Here is an 11,586-nt window from a genome sequence, read left to right on the forward strand (position 1 = left end):
TGTGTTCGCCTTGAAGATCTTGCGTCATTATCTGTATGGCGAGAAATTTGAGATCTTCACCGACCACAAGAGTCTCAAGTATTTGTTCACTCAGGCGGAGTTGAACATGAGGCAGAGACGTTGGATGGACTTGCTTAAGGAGTATGATTGCGAGATTTAGTACCATCCGGGAGCTGCTAATCTCACCTATGATGCTTTGAGTCGCAAGGTGAGACTATCCGCACTTCAGACTTGTTCGATGTCTAGTGCGATCGGGGATTGTTGTTCTTCAGGGTATACCTTCAAGCACAAGAAAGGTATGCAGAGTATCCAGATGTTTGCGATACTATCTGAGCTAGCTTTGTATTCATGGATTCAGGATTATTAGATGTCTGATTCGAAGACCCAGCGTTTGGCTCGTCTAGCCAACAAGGGTAGCACGTCTGGATTTCACTATCAGTCAGATGGATTTCTGTGTTTGTTTGGTAGGCTTGTGATCCCGGAGGATGAAGAGTTGCGAGAAGAGATCTTGTCTCAGGCACATCGCACTAAGTTGAGTATTCATCTATGGAGCAACAAGATGTACAAGGATCTACGTACTCGGTTTTGGTGGAAGGGGATGAAACGCAACATGTATCAGTATGTTTTGAAATGCTTGGTCTGTCAGCAGGTCAAGGCAAAACACCGACGACCTGGAGGTTTGCTTCACAGTCTTCCTATTCCTGAGTGGAAATGGGAGCTTATCACGATGGATTTTGTGACCCATTTGCCGATATCCTCGAGGAATTGTGATGCTATCTGGGTTGTGGTGGACCGACTCACCAAGTCAGCGCATTTCATTGCCTATAGCCGAGAGTACTCTGTGGATCGTATGGCGCGATTGTACATTCAGGAGATCGTTTGACTTCATGGAGTGCCTGTGAGCATTGTCAGTGATCGAGACACCAGGTTTACTTCTAGGTTCTGGGGGAGTGTTCAGCGTGCGATGGGCACGACTCTCAGTTTGAGTACTGCCTATCATCCGGAGACCGATGGACAGTCAGAGCGTACTATCCGTAATTTGAAGGATATGCTTCGAGTGTGCACTATGGACTTTGGTTCAGCCTGGCAGGATCATTTGCCATTGATTGAGTTTGCGTACAACAACAGCTATCATACTAGTATTGGGATGACACCTTTTGAGGCGTTGTACGGGCGACGTTGTCGTACTCCACTCTTCTGGAAAGAAGTGGGGGAGAGACAGGCTGAAGGACCGGAGTTAGTTCAGCAGACAGCAGATGTTGTTTATTAAATCAAGAAATAGATTAAGACTGCACAGGATCGTCAGGCCAGCTATGCTAATACTAAGCATAGGCCTCTGCAGTTTGACGTCGGGGAAAAAGTGTTTCTGAGAGTTTCACCTTTCCGCAGGATTCTCAGATTTGGCCTCAAGGGCAAGTTGTCTCCCAGATTTATCGGTCCGTTTGAGATATTGGAGAGCATTGGCGATTTGGCTTATTGGATAGCTTTGCAACCGTATCTGTCCAGTATTCACGATGTGTTCCACGTATCTCTGTTTTGACGATATGTGGCAGATCAATCTCATATTCTGCAGCCGTCTGAAGTTCAGGTGGATACAGATTTGACTTATGTTGAGAACCTATTCGTATCCTAGATCATAAGGATAAGGTCTTGCGTAATAAAGTTATTCCTCTGGTTTTAGTTCAGTGGCAGCGCCGAGGCATTGAGGAAGCCACTTGGGAGCTCGAAAGCAGGATGCGTACAGAACATCCTGAGTTATTTTGATTTTAGCTTCGAGTTGTATTCAGTTATGAACTCTGTAAATTTTTCTTGCATAAAAGAATGTTTCTGCATCTTGTTTTACATTCATTACTTAAGATCTGATTTCGAGGATGAAATATCATAAGTGAGGGAGAATGTAGTAACCCGTACCCAAAATTGGTAATTACATGTTAATCACTCCAATTTATCATGTTAGTTGAGTTAAACGTGATTAAGGGGCCTTCTAATGTTTTAACGGAGTCCGGAAATAGACCCAGAATGATCAGAAATGGTCCGGAGGGTCAGGCGGAACGGACGCAACGTTCGTGCCATCAGAATGCATCATTTCTTACGCACTTGATGGGACATTGGAAGCAACGAAGGAGAACGGAAGCAACGTTCGTCGGACGAATGGACGCAATGATGAGGAACAGACGTTCCGTTCGTTGTCTATAAATAAAGGTGCCGAGATTCATTTCTAGGCACACCATTCACCTCTCTTCTCTCGATTCCTTGGTCTTCCAGCTTAGATCTAGGGCATTTTAAGAATCCCATTTGGAATCCGGAAGTGGCGTAGGCGTCGTAGCGGAGCTGTAGCATAGTTTTGAGGCAAGCGACAGCAAATGGCTGACGACGGACGAAGGTATACCTTTTGCTTTCTAAAAATATTTAGGAATATGCAATAGCTTAGTTAAGGCTTTTAGATCATTTTAATGATATTAGTATCATTTGGCAATGTAGTGCGGATTATAGGCGTGGACCTAGAGCTGGTAGAGCGTGCCTAGTATTTGAGGTACGAAAGTACTGTTTGAAATATCCTAACTGAGTATGCATGTATTATGTGACTTCATGATTTATATGCCATGATTTTATGCTGCATACATTTGCATCTTGAGCTATCTCTTTTGAGATGTCTGTTAGCAGGGTTTTACCCTATCCTGTTAGTGGATGGACTTCCATCGATTTGGGCCCCTCGTATCCACTGGTATTTCGGTATGTGAGCCACCTCCTGAAGCGATGGCACAACGTGCTACATACTTGGGCCCGGTCTGTCTTTGTTATCTAATTATTGACCTCTAGTCTGTAGGCGGTTCACTTGCATTCATTTATACTCATACTCTCGTGCTGAGCGTTTTATGCTTACGTCTCGTACTCTGTGTTTCTGGACACCCTATTCCATGGGGCAGATTTGCGATTGGATGAGGCGAGTGGATCCTAGAGGGGCTAGGCAGTGGATGGCTAGCTGGAGCTTCGTCTAGGTTTTATTCTGTTGTATTTGGGTTGATATATCGTTCGATTTGGTTGTATAAAATATTTGGGTACTGCAGATTCCTTTCCTTGGGATTGTAGTAATGTTTATTGTTTCCGCAGCTTATTCTGGTTTACTATTTGATTAAGTTAATTGCATGCCTAAATTCTGTTTAGTAGGTGATCTCGGTAAGGGTCACTACAAACTTCATGTCCTCCTTTGAAAAGTCATACATTCCCTTATGAACTTTAACCCCTTCAACATATTTCATAGGTATATAGGGACCTTTCACGGTTACTTTCCAAAGATCATAATATACAGATTGGATATATAGGGACATTTGGTTTTTCCAAAGATCATAATATACTGATTGGATATAATAATAACCCCTTCAACCTCTTTCATTTTATTGTATTTTGAAATGTAGCAAACCTTGAATTCGATGCATGTTTCTACCTTTCGAGTACTCTTAATACTTCATGTATTGTAGAATGCGAGTTGAATATTTAATTCATGTTGTTGTATGAGTTTGAGAGTTGATATTGGAATTTATCAGATCTGTTATGCCTTTGAATCTTTCTGATTTTAGCAGGGCACGGACCCCGTGCCAACATTCGTGTCTGGGTCCGTGTATCTTCTCATTTGAGATGGATTTATTTTGTTCATGCACGGACCCCATACATGCATCCGTGCATGGGTCTGTGTGAGTTTTTGTTGAGGCATTAAGTTGGATTTTTTGATATGTTGTGCACGGACCCGAGAACAGAAGGGGCACGGAGTCCGTGCAAAAAACAGAGAGTTGCCTTTTTAGTGTATTTTATTAGCACGGATCCTGACACGGATGTTGCACAAGGTACGTGTACCTTGCAGCCGTTGATCCTTGGATACAGGTTAATGCACAGACCTGAGCACGGAGGTGTTCACGGAGTCCGTGCATGTTTTAAAAAAAAGGAAAATTCTTTACTTTTGTTTTGACGCTCTGTTGATGTTTGAATGATTTATTCTCGATTAGATGATTAGAACCGAGGTCCTCACAATGAGAATCACACTCTCCTAGTGGAAGTGAGTTTGGATCAAAATGTCATGTATTATGAACAATCTCAGAATTATGCAAAATAATCTTTTTGAATTCCGGGACAAGAAGGCATGTCCTTGTTAACATGCACCAAGATTCTATAATACGCTACTTGACACAAGTGGAGAGGAGTTTTCAATCCCTCGAGATTGGTAGAACCATCACCCAAGTGTTTGTCTTGTAATTTCCTGTGCACCACTTTAGCTAAGGTGTATGAGAAAGACATTGATCATGACCCAATGAGAGCACCATTTTTGGATGTCCATTGCCACCTAATGTATACAATAGGGGTATATTTTACAAATTCCAAACTCGTAAGTTGTTTAATATGATTTTTTTCATCTACTACAACAATTTGAGGATTATCATTTACTTTAATTCCACTCATCTTTCAGAACATGTGACTGCGAGATCGAGCACAACTAGTAAAGAGGGATGTGATAAATTTTATTAAATCGAGAACAATTTGTTCCGGCTGTAGGACAATCATTATGGGCCATGAGGATCACACTCTCCTTGTGGACATTGACCAATCAAAGACTTTGATTATCACCTACCCTTCATTATTAAGCTCTGTCGGCACAGCGTGCTACATACCAGGGCCCGGTCTGTCTCTGTTATCTGATCCTTGACCTCGAGTCTATAGGGAGTTCACTTTGCATGCATGTATACTCATACTCTCGCACTGATCGTTTTATGCTCACGTCTCGTACTCTGTATTTTCTGGACACCCTATTCCATGGGGCAGGTTTGCGATTGGACGAGGAGGGTGGATCCAGGAGGGGCTAGTCTGTGGTTGGCCAGCTGGAGCTTCGTCTAGGTTTTATTACTGATGTTTGGGTTTATACAGCTATTCGATTTGGTTGTATATTATTGGATAAATTACAGATTCCTTTACTTGGGATTGTATATTGTTATTGGATTCCGCAGTTTTATTCTGATATCTGTTTAATTAAGTTAATTGCATGCATAAGTTCTGTTTAGTAGGTGATCCGGGTAAGGGTCACTACATTTATGGTATCAGAGCATGCAAAAGATTTCTTGGGATTTAGTCTCATCTTGAGGTATTTTTGTAGATGTCAAATCGTGACGACCAGAGTTCTCATGGCAGTGTTGGTGGGCGTTGGGGTGATGCCGACCGGGAACCTCGTCAAGAACGGCATCATCGTCACCATGACGACGAGTGTTTCACTGTGCGTCGAGTCTTAGCTATGGGTCCTAAGCCCTTAGTTGGAGGTGAGTCTCCGGAGGATGCAGAGAACTGGTTAGACCGCATGGAGACGACTTTTCAGACCGTCCAATGCACCGATGAGCAGAAGGTGGAGACCCTTGGCTATCTTCTGGATGGGCGTGCGCGCAGGTGGTGGAGGTTTACTTCTGCACCTTTTGTTGCGGCGAGAGGAGTGGCCACCTGGGCCGAGTTCCGCACAACTTTCCAAAAGCGGTATTTTCATCCTGCACTCCGAAAGTCGAAGGCAGGCGAGCTACTGAGTCTGCGACAGGGAGCCATGTCTATCGATGAGTATCAGCAGAGGTTCTTTGATCTGCTATCCTATTGCCCCGATATTGCTGATAGCTCAGAGATGAAGTATAATTTGTTCCTTCAAGGCCTTAACCCTGATATCCATGACCGTGTGGCGGTTGGCGGCGACATGTCCTACGAGGGTTTGGTGAGCCGATGTCATCAGGCAGAGGACAGCATTCGGCGGAAAAGGTCTTTCCCTCAGTCGAGGCCTACTAGTTCTTTGGGTCCCCGTGCCCAAACTTTCAAGAAGTCTGGATCTTCTTCTTCCTCTGGTTCTGGAGGTGTTGTCCGTTTCGGTAAGAAGGACAACTGCGATCACTGTGGGAAGAACCATCCATCCGACAAGTGCCGTAAAGCTTCTGGAGCTTGTTTCCGTTGTGGAGAGACTGGTCATATCCGGAGGGATTGTCCACAGTCTGGGGGAGGCGGTTCTGGTTCTGGTTCAGGATCGGGTTCTCAGGCCACCGTTCAGCAGAGGTTGCAGGGACAGTCTGCTGGGAGTTCTCATTTGAGGCCACGAGCTTCTGGCCAGGTGTTTACCCTGAGACATGATTAGGCTGTGGAGGAGAATGAGAAAGTCATCGCAGGTACATTTCTGCTTTATGGTATACCTGCTCTTGTACTTATTGACACTGGTGCATCTCATTCCTTCATTTCTGCACGTTTTGTTAAGAGGCATAAATTAGCATGCATTGCACTAGACGTAGTGATGTCTGTTTCTACTCCGACGGGCCAATCTGCGTTGGCTAAGCGTCTAGTGATGGGTTGCCCTTTAGAGTTCGAAGGGAGCATTTTGTTAGCGAATCTCATGGTCCTGGCGATGGACGACTTTGATTGCATTCTGGGAATAGATGTGCTGACTACCTATTGAGCTTCAGTGGACTGCTATCAGAGATTAGTACGCTTTCATCCAGAAGGGAGTGAGAGTTGGTTTTTCTATGGTGAGGGAGCGCGAACCCCAATGCCTTTGGTATCAGCTTTGAGAGCCTGTCGAGCTCTAGAGTCTGGCAGGGAAGGCTACCTTATCTATGCAGTTGATTTGTCCGCTGAGAGTATTGGGATAGAGAGCATTCCTGTTGTAGATGAATTTCCAGATGTGTTTCCTGATGAGATTCCGGGTTTTCCTCCTGCTAGGGAAGTTGAGTTTGGCATAGAGTTGATGCCGGGTACTTCGCCTATTTCTAGAGCACCGTATCGTCTGGCTCCGTCAGAGATGCGTGAGTTAAAGAATCAGCTACATGATCTTTTGGACAAGGGGTACATTCGTCCTAGTGTATCTCCTTGGGGAGCTCCTGTTCTCTTCGTGAAGAAGAAGGATGGGTCGATGCGGCTGTGCATTGACTATCGGCAGCTGAATCGAGTCACTGTGAAGAACAAGTATCCGTTGCCTCGTGTTGATGACTTGTTTGAGCAGCTGCAGGGCACATCAATTTACTCCAAGATTGACTTGAGATCTGGGTATCATCAGTTGAGAGTCCTTGATCAGGACGTAGCCAAGACTGCATTCCGTACTCGCTATGGGCATTACGAGTTTCTAGTGATGCCATTTGGTTTGACTAATGCGCCGGCTATATTCATGGATTTGATGAACCGTGTCTTCAGGGAGTACTTAGACAAGTTTGTCGTGGTCTTCATTGACGACATCTTGGTGTATTCACGTAATACGGAAGAGCATGTTTCTCACTTGCGGTTGGTACTGCAGACTCTTCGAGATGAGCAATTGTACGCCAAGATGAGCAAGTGTGAGTTCTGGATGGATAGAGTGGTTTTTCTTGGCCATATAATATCCAGGGAGGGGATTTCTGTTGATCCAAGAAAGATTGAAGCGGTACTTAATTGGTCGCGTCCGACGACAGTTGCTGAGATCCGTAGTTTTCTGGGTCTAGCAGGGTATTATCGTCGCTTCATTCTGAACTTCTCTCAGTTAGCTCGACCGTTGACGCAGCTTACCCGCAAGGGTGTGGATTTTGAGTGGTCCTCCGAGTGTGAGGAGAATTTCCGTGAGCTTCGACGGCGGTTGACTTCTGCGCCGGTGTTAGCATTACCGTCAGGATCTGGAGGGTATGTAGTTTACACGGATGCTTCTCTTCAGGGGTTAGGTTGTGTCCTGAATCAGAATGGGCATGTGATCGCATACGCTTCTAGACAGCTGAAGCTTCACGAGGACAACTACCCAGTCCATGATTTGGAGTTAGCAGCCATTTTGTTCGCTTTGAAGATCTGGCGTCATTATCTGTATGGCGAGAAATTTGAGATCTTCATCGACCATAAGAGTCTCAAGTATTTGTTCACTCAGGCAGAATTGAACATGAGACAGAGACGTTGGTTGGACTTGCTTAAGGTTTATGATTGCGAGATTAAGTACCATCCGGGAGCTGCTAATCTCACCGCTGATGCCTTGAGTCGCAAGGTGCGACAATCCGCACTTCAGACTTGTTCGATGTCTAGTGCGATCAGTGACTGTTGTACTTCAGGTTTTACCTTCAAGCATAAGAAAGGTATGCAGAGTATCCAGATGTTTGCGATATTATCTGAGCCAGCCTTGTATTCGCGGATCCGAGATGCTCAGATGTCTGATTCAAAGACCCAGCGTTTAGCTCGTCTAGCTAACGAGGGTAGCTCGTCTAGATTTCATTATCAGTCAGATGGCTTTCTGTGTTTGTCTGGTAGGCTTGTGATTCCACAGGATGAAGAGTTGCGAGAGGAGATTTTATCTCAGGCACATCGCACTAAGTTGAGTATTCATCCTGGGAGCAACAAGATGTACAAGGATCTACGTACTCGTTTCTGGTGGAAGGGAATGAAACGCAGTGTTTATCAGTTTGTTTCGAGATGTTTGGTGTGTCAATAGGTCAAGGCAGAGCACCGACGACCTGGAGGATTGCTTCACAGTCTGCCTATTCCTGAATGGAAATGGGAGTTTATCACTATGGACTTTGTGACCCATTTGCCGGTATCCCCGAGGAACTGTGATGCTATCTGGTTTGTGGTGGACCGACTCACCAAGTCAGCGCATTTCATTGCCTATAACCAAGAGTACTCTGTGGATCGCATGGCACGGATATACATTCAGGAGATCGTCCGAATTCATGGAGTGCCTGTGAGCATTGTCAGCGATCGGGACCCCAGGTTTACTTCTAGATTCTGGGGGAGTGTTCAGCGTGCGATGGGTACTACTCTCAGTTTAAGTACAGCCTATCATCCGGAGACTGATGGCCAGTCAGAGTGCACTATCCGTACGTTAGAAGATATGCTTAGAGCGTGCGTCATGGATTTTGGTTCAGCCTGGCAGGATCATTTGCCGTTGATCGAGTTCGCTTACAACAACAGCTATCACGCTAGTATTGGGATGGCACCTTTTGAAGCGTTGTATGGGCGACGTTGTCGTACTCCACTCTTCTGGGAAGAAGTGGGGGAGAGACAGGCTGAAGGACCGGAGTTTATTTAGCAGGCGATAGACATTGTTGATCAGATCAAGAAACGGATTAAGACTGCACAGGATCGTCAGGCCAGCTATGCTAATATCAAGCGTAGGCCTTTGCAGTTCAAGGTCGGGGAGAAAGTGTTTCTGAGAGTGTCAAATTTCCGCAAGATTCTCAGATTTGGCCTTAAGGGCAAGTTGTCTCCTAGATTTATCGGTCCGTTTGAGATCTTGGAGAGTATTGGCGATTTGGCTTATCGACTAGCATTGCCACCGCATCTATCTAGCATTCACGACGTGTTCCACGTATCTCTGTTGCAACGGTATGTGGCGGATGAATCTCATATTCTGCAGCGGTCTGAGGTTTAGGTAGACAAGGATTTGACTTATGTTGAGAAACCTCTTCGTATCCTTGATTATAAGGATAAGGTTTTACGGAACAAAGTCATCCCTTTGGTCTTAGTTCAGTGGCAGCGCCGAGGCACTGAGGAAGCCACTTGGGAGCTTGAGGATAGGATGCGTAAAGACCATCCTGAGTTGTTTTGATTACATTCTTTAAGTTGTATTCAGTTGCAAACTCTGTAAACGTTTGATTTGAATAAAGAATGTTTCTGATTTCTGTATTTGCATTCGGTACTTAAGATCTGATTTCGAGGACAAAATATCTTAAGTGGGGGAGAATGTAGTAGCCCGTGCCCTAATTGAGTAATTAAAGGATTAATGCTAATTAATTGAATTAAGCATCGGACGGATCGGAAGCTCCGAAGGCACGATCGGAAGCTCCGAACAGGATCGGAAGCTCCGATGAGCGATCGGAGGCACCGATGTTATTACGTCAGGCATGACGTGTGGTTGGATCGAAAGCTCCGATCAGGACCGGAGGCTCCGATCACCCCTATCCGGAATCAACAAGTGATATTTTGACACGTGGAAGATCAGGATCTTCGGAAGCTCCGATGGCAGGATCGGACGTTCCGATCGAGGTTCGGACGTTCCGATCAAGGATCGGAAGTTCCGATCGTTGTCTATAAATAGAAGGCCGAGACTTCACTTTCATTTGCCAATTCCGAGTTCTCCTTTCCTTTCTAGTCCTTTTGGAGCTATTCTAGTCTTCTTAGGCTTGGTCCGGAGGTCGGAGAGGCGTTCGGTAGTTGTAGCGGAGTTGTGCCCAAGTTCTGGAGGCATCGACATCAAAGGGCTAACGACGGACGAAGGTATAGCTTTTGCTTCCTGTAAATATTTAGGAGTATGCAATAGCTTAGTTAAGGCTTTTAGAGCACTTTAATGATAGTAGTATCATTTGGCAGTGTAGAGCAGACTATAGGTGTGGACCTAGAGTTGGTAGAGCTTGCACTGTATTGAGGTACGAAAGTACTGTTCGAGATATCCTGACTGAGTATGCATGTATTATGTGACTGCATGATTTATATGCCATGATATTATGCTGCATTCATTTGCATCTTGCTGTATCTCCTTCGAGATGTCTGTTAGTAGGGTTGTACCCTATCCTGTTAGTGGATGGACTTCCATCGATTTGGGTCCGGCGTATCCACAGTTATCTCGGTATGGGAGCCACCTCCTGAAGCGACGGCACAGCGTGCTACATACCAGGGCCCGGTCTGTCTCTGTTATCTGATCCTTGACCTCGAGTCTATAGGGAGTTCACTTTGCATGCATGTATACTCATACTCTCGCACTGATCGTTTTATGCTCACGTCTCGTACTCTGTATTTTCTGGACACCCTATTCCATGGGACAGGTTTGCGATTGGACGAGGAGGGTGGATCCAGGAGGGGCTAGTCTGTGGTTGGCTAGCTGGAGCTTCGTCTAGGTTTTATTACTGATGTTTGGGTTTATACAGCTATTCGATTTGGTTGTATATTATTGGATAAATTACAGATTCCTTTACTTGGGATTGTATATTGTTATTGGATTCCGCAGTTTTATTCTGATATCTGTTTAATTAAGTTAATTGCATGCATAAGTTCTGTTTAGTAGGTGATCCGGGTAAGGGTCACTACAAGCCATGTCTATGATGAGTATCAGCAGAGGTTCTTTGATCTGCTATCCTATTGCCCCGAGATTGCTGATAGCTCAGAGATGAAGTATTATCTGTTCCTTCAGGGCCTTAACCCTGAGATCCATGACCGTGTGGCGGTTGGCGACGACATGTCCTACGAGGGTTTGGTGAGCCGTTGTCACCAGGCGGAGGACAGCATTCGGTGGAACAGGTCTTTCCCTCAGTCGAGACCTACTAGTTCTTTGGGACCCCGTGCCCAAACTTTCAAGAAGTCTGGATCTTCTTCTTCCTCTGGTTCTGGAGGTGTTGTCCGTTACGGTAAGAAGGACAAGTGTGATCACTGTGGGAAGAACCATCCATCCGACAAGTGCCGTAGAGCTTGTGGAGCTTGTTTCCGTTGTGGAGATATTGGTCATATCCGGAGGGATTGTCCACTGTCTGGGGGAGGCGGTTCTGGATCTGGTTCAGGATCGGGTTCTCAGGCCACCGTACAGCAGAGGTCGCAGGGACAGTCTGCTGGGAGTTCTCATTTGAGGCCACGAGCTTCTGGCCAGGT

The sequence above is a fragment of the Henckelia pumila genome, chromosome 1 (assembly GCF_033568475.1).
Source record: "Henckelia pumila isolate YLH828 chromosome 1, ASM3356847v2, whole genome shotgun sequence".
In the NCBI taxonomy this organism is placed as follows: domain Eukaryota; kingdom Viridiplantae; phylum Streptophyta; class Magnoliopsida; order Lamiales; family Gesneriaceae; genus Henckelia; species Henckelia pumila.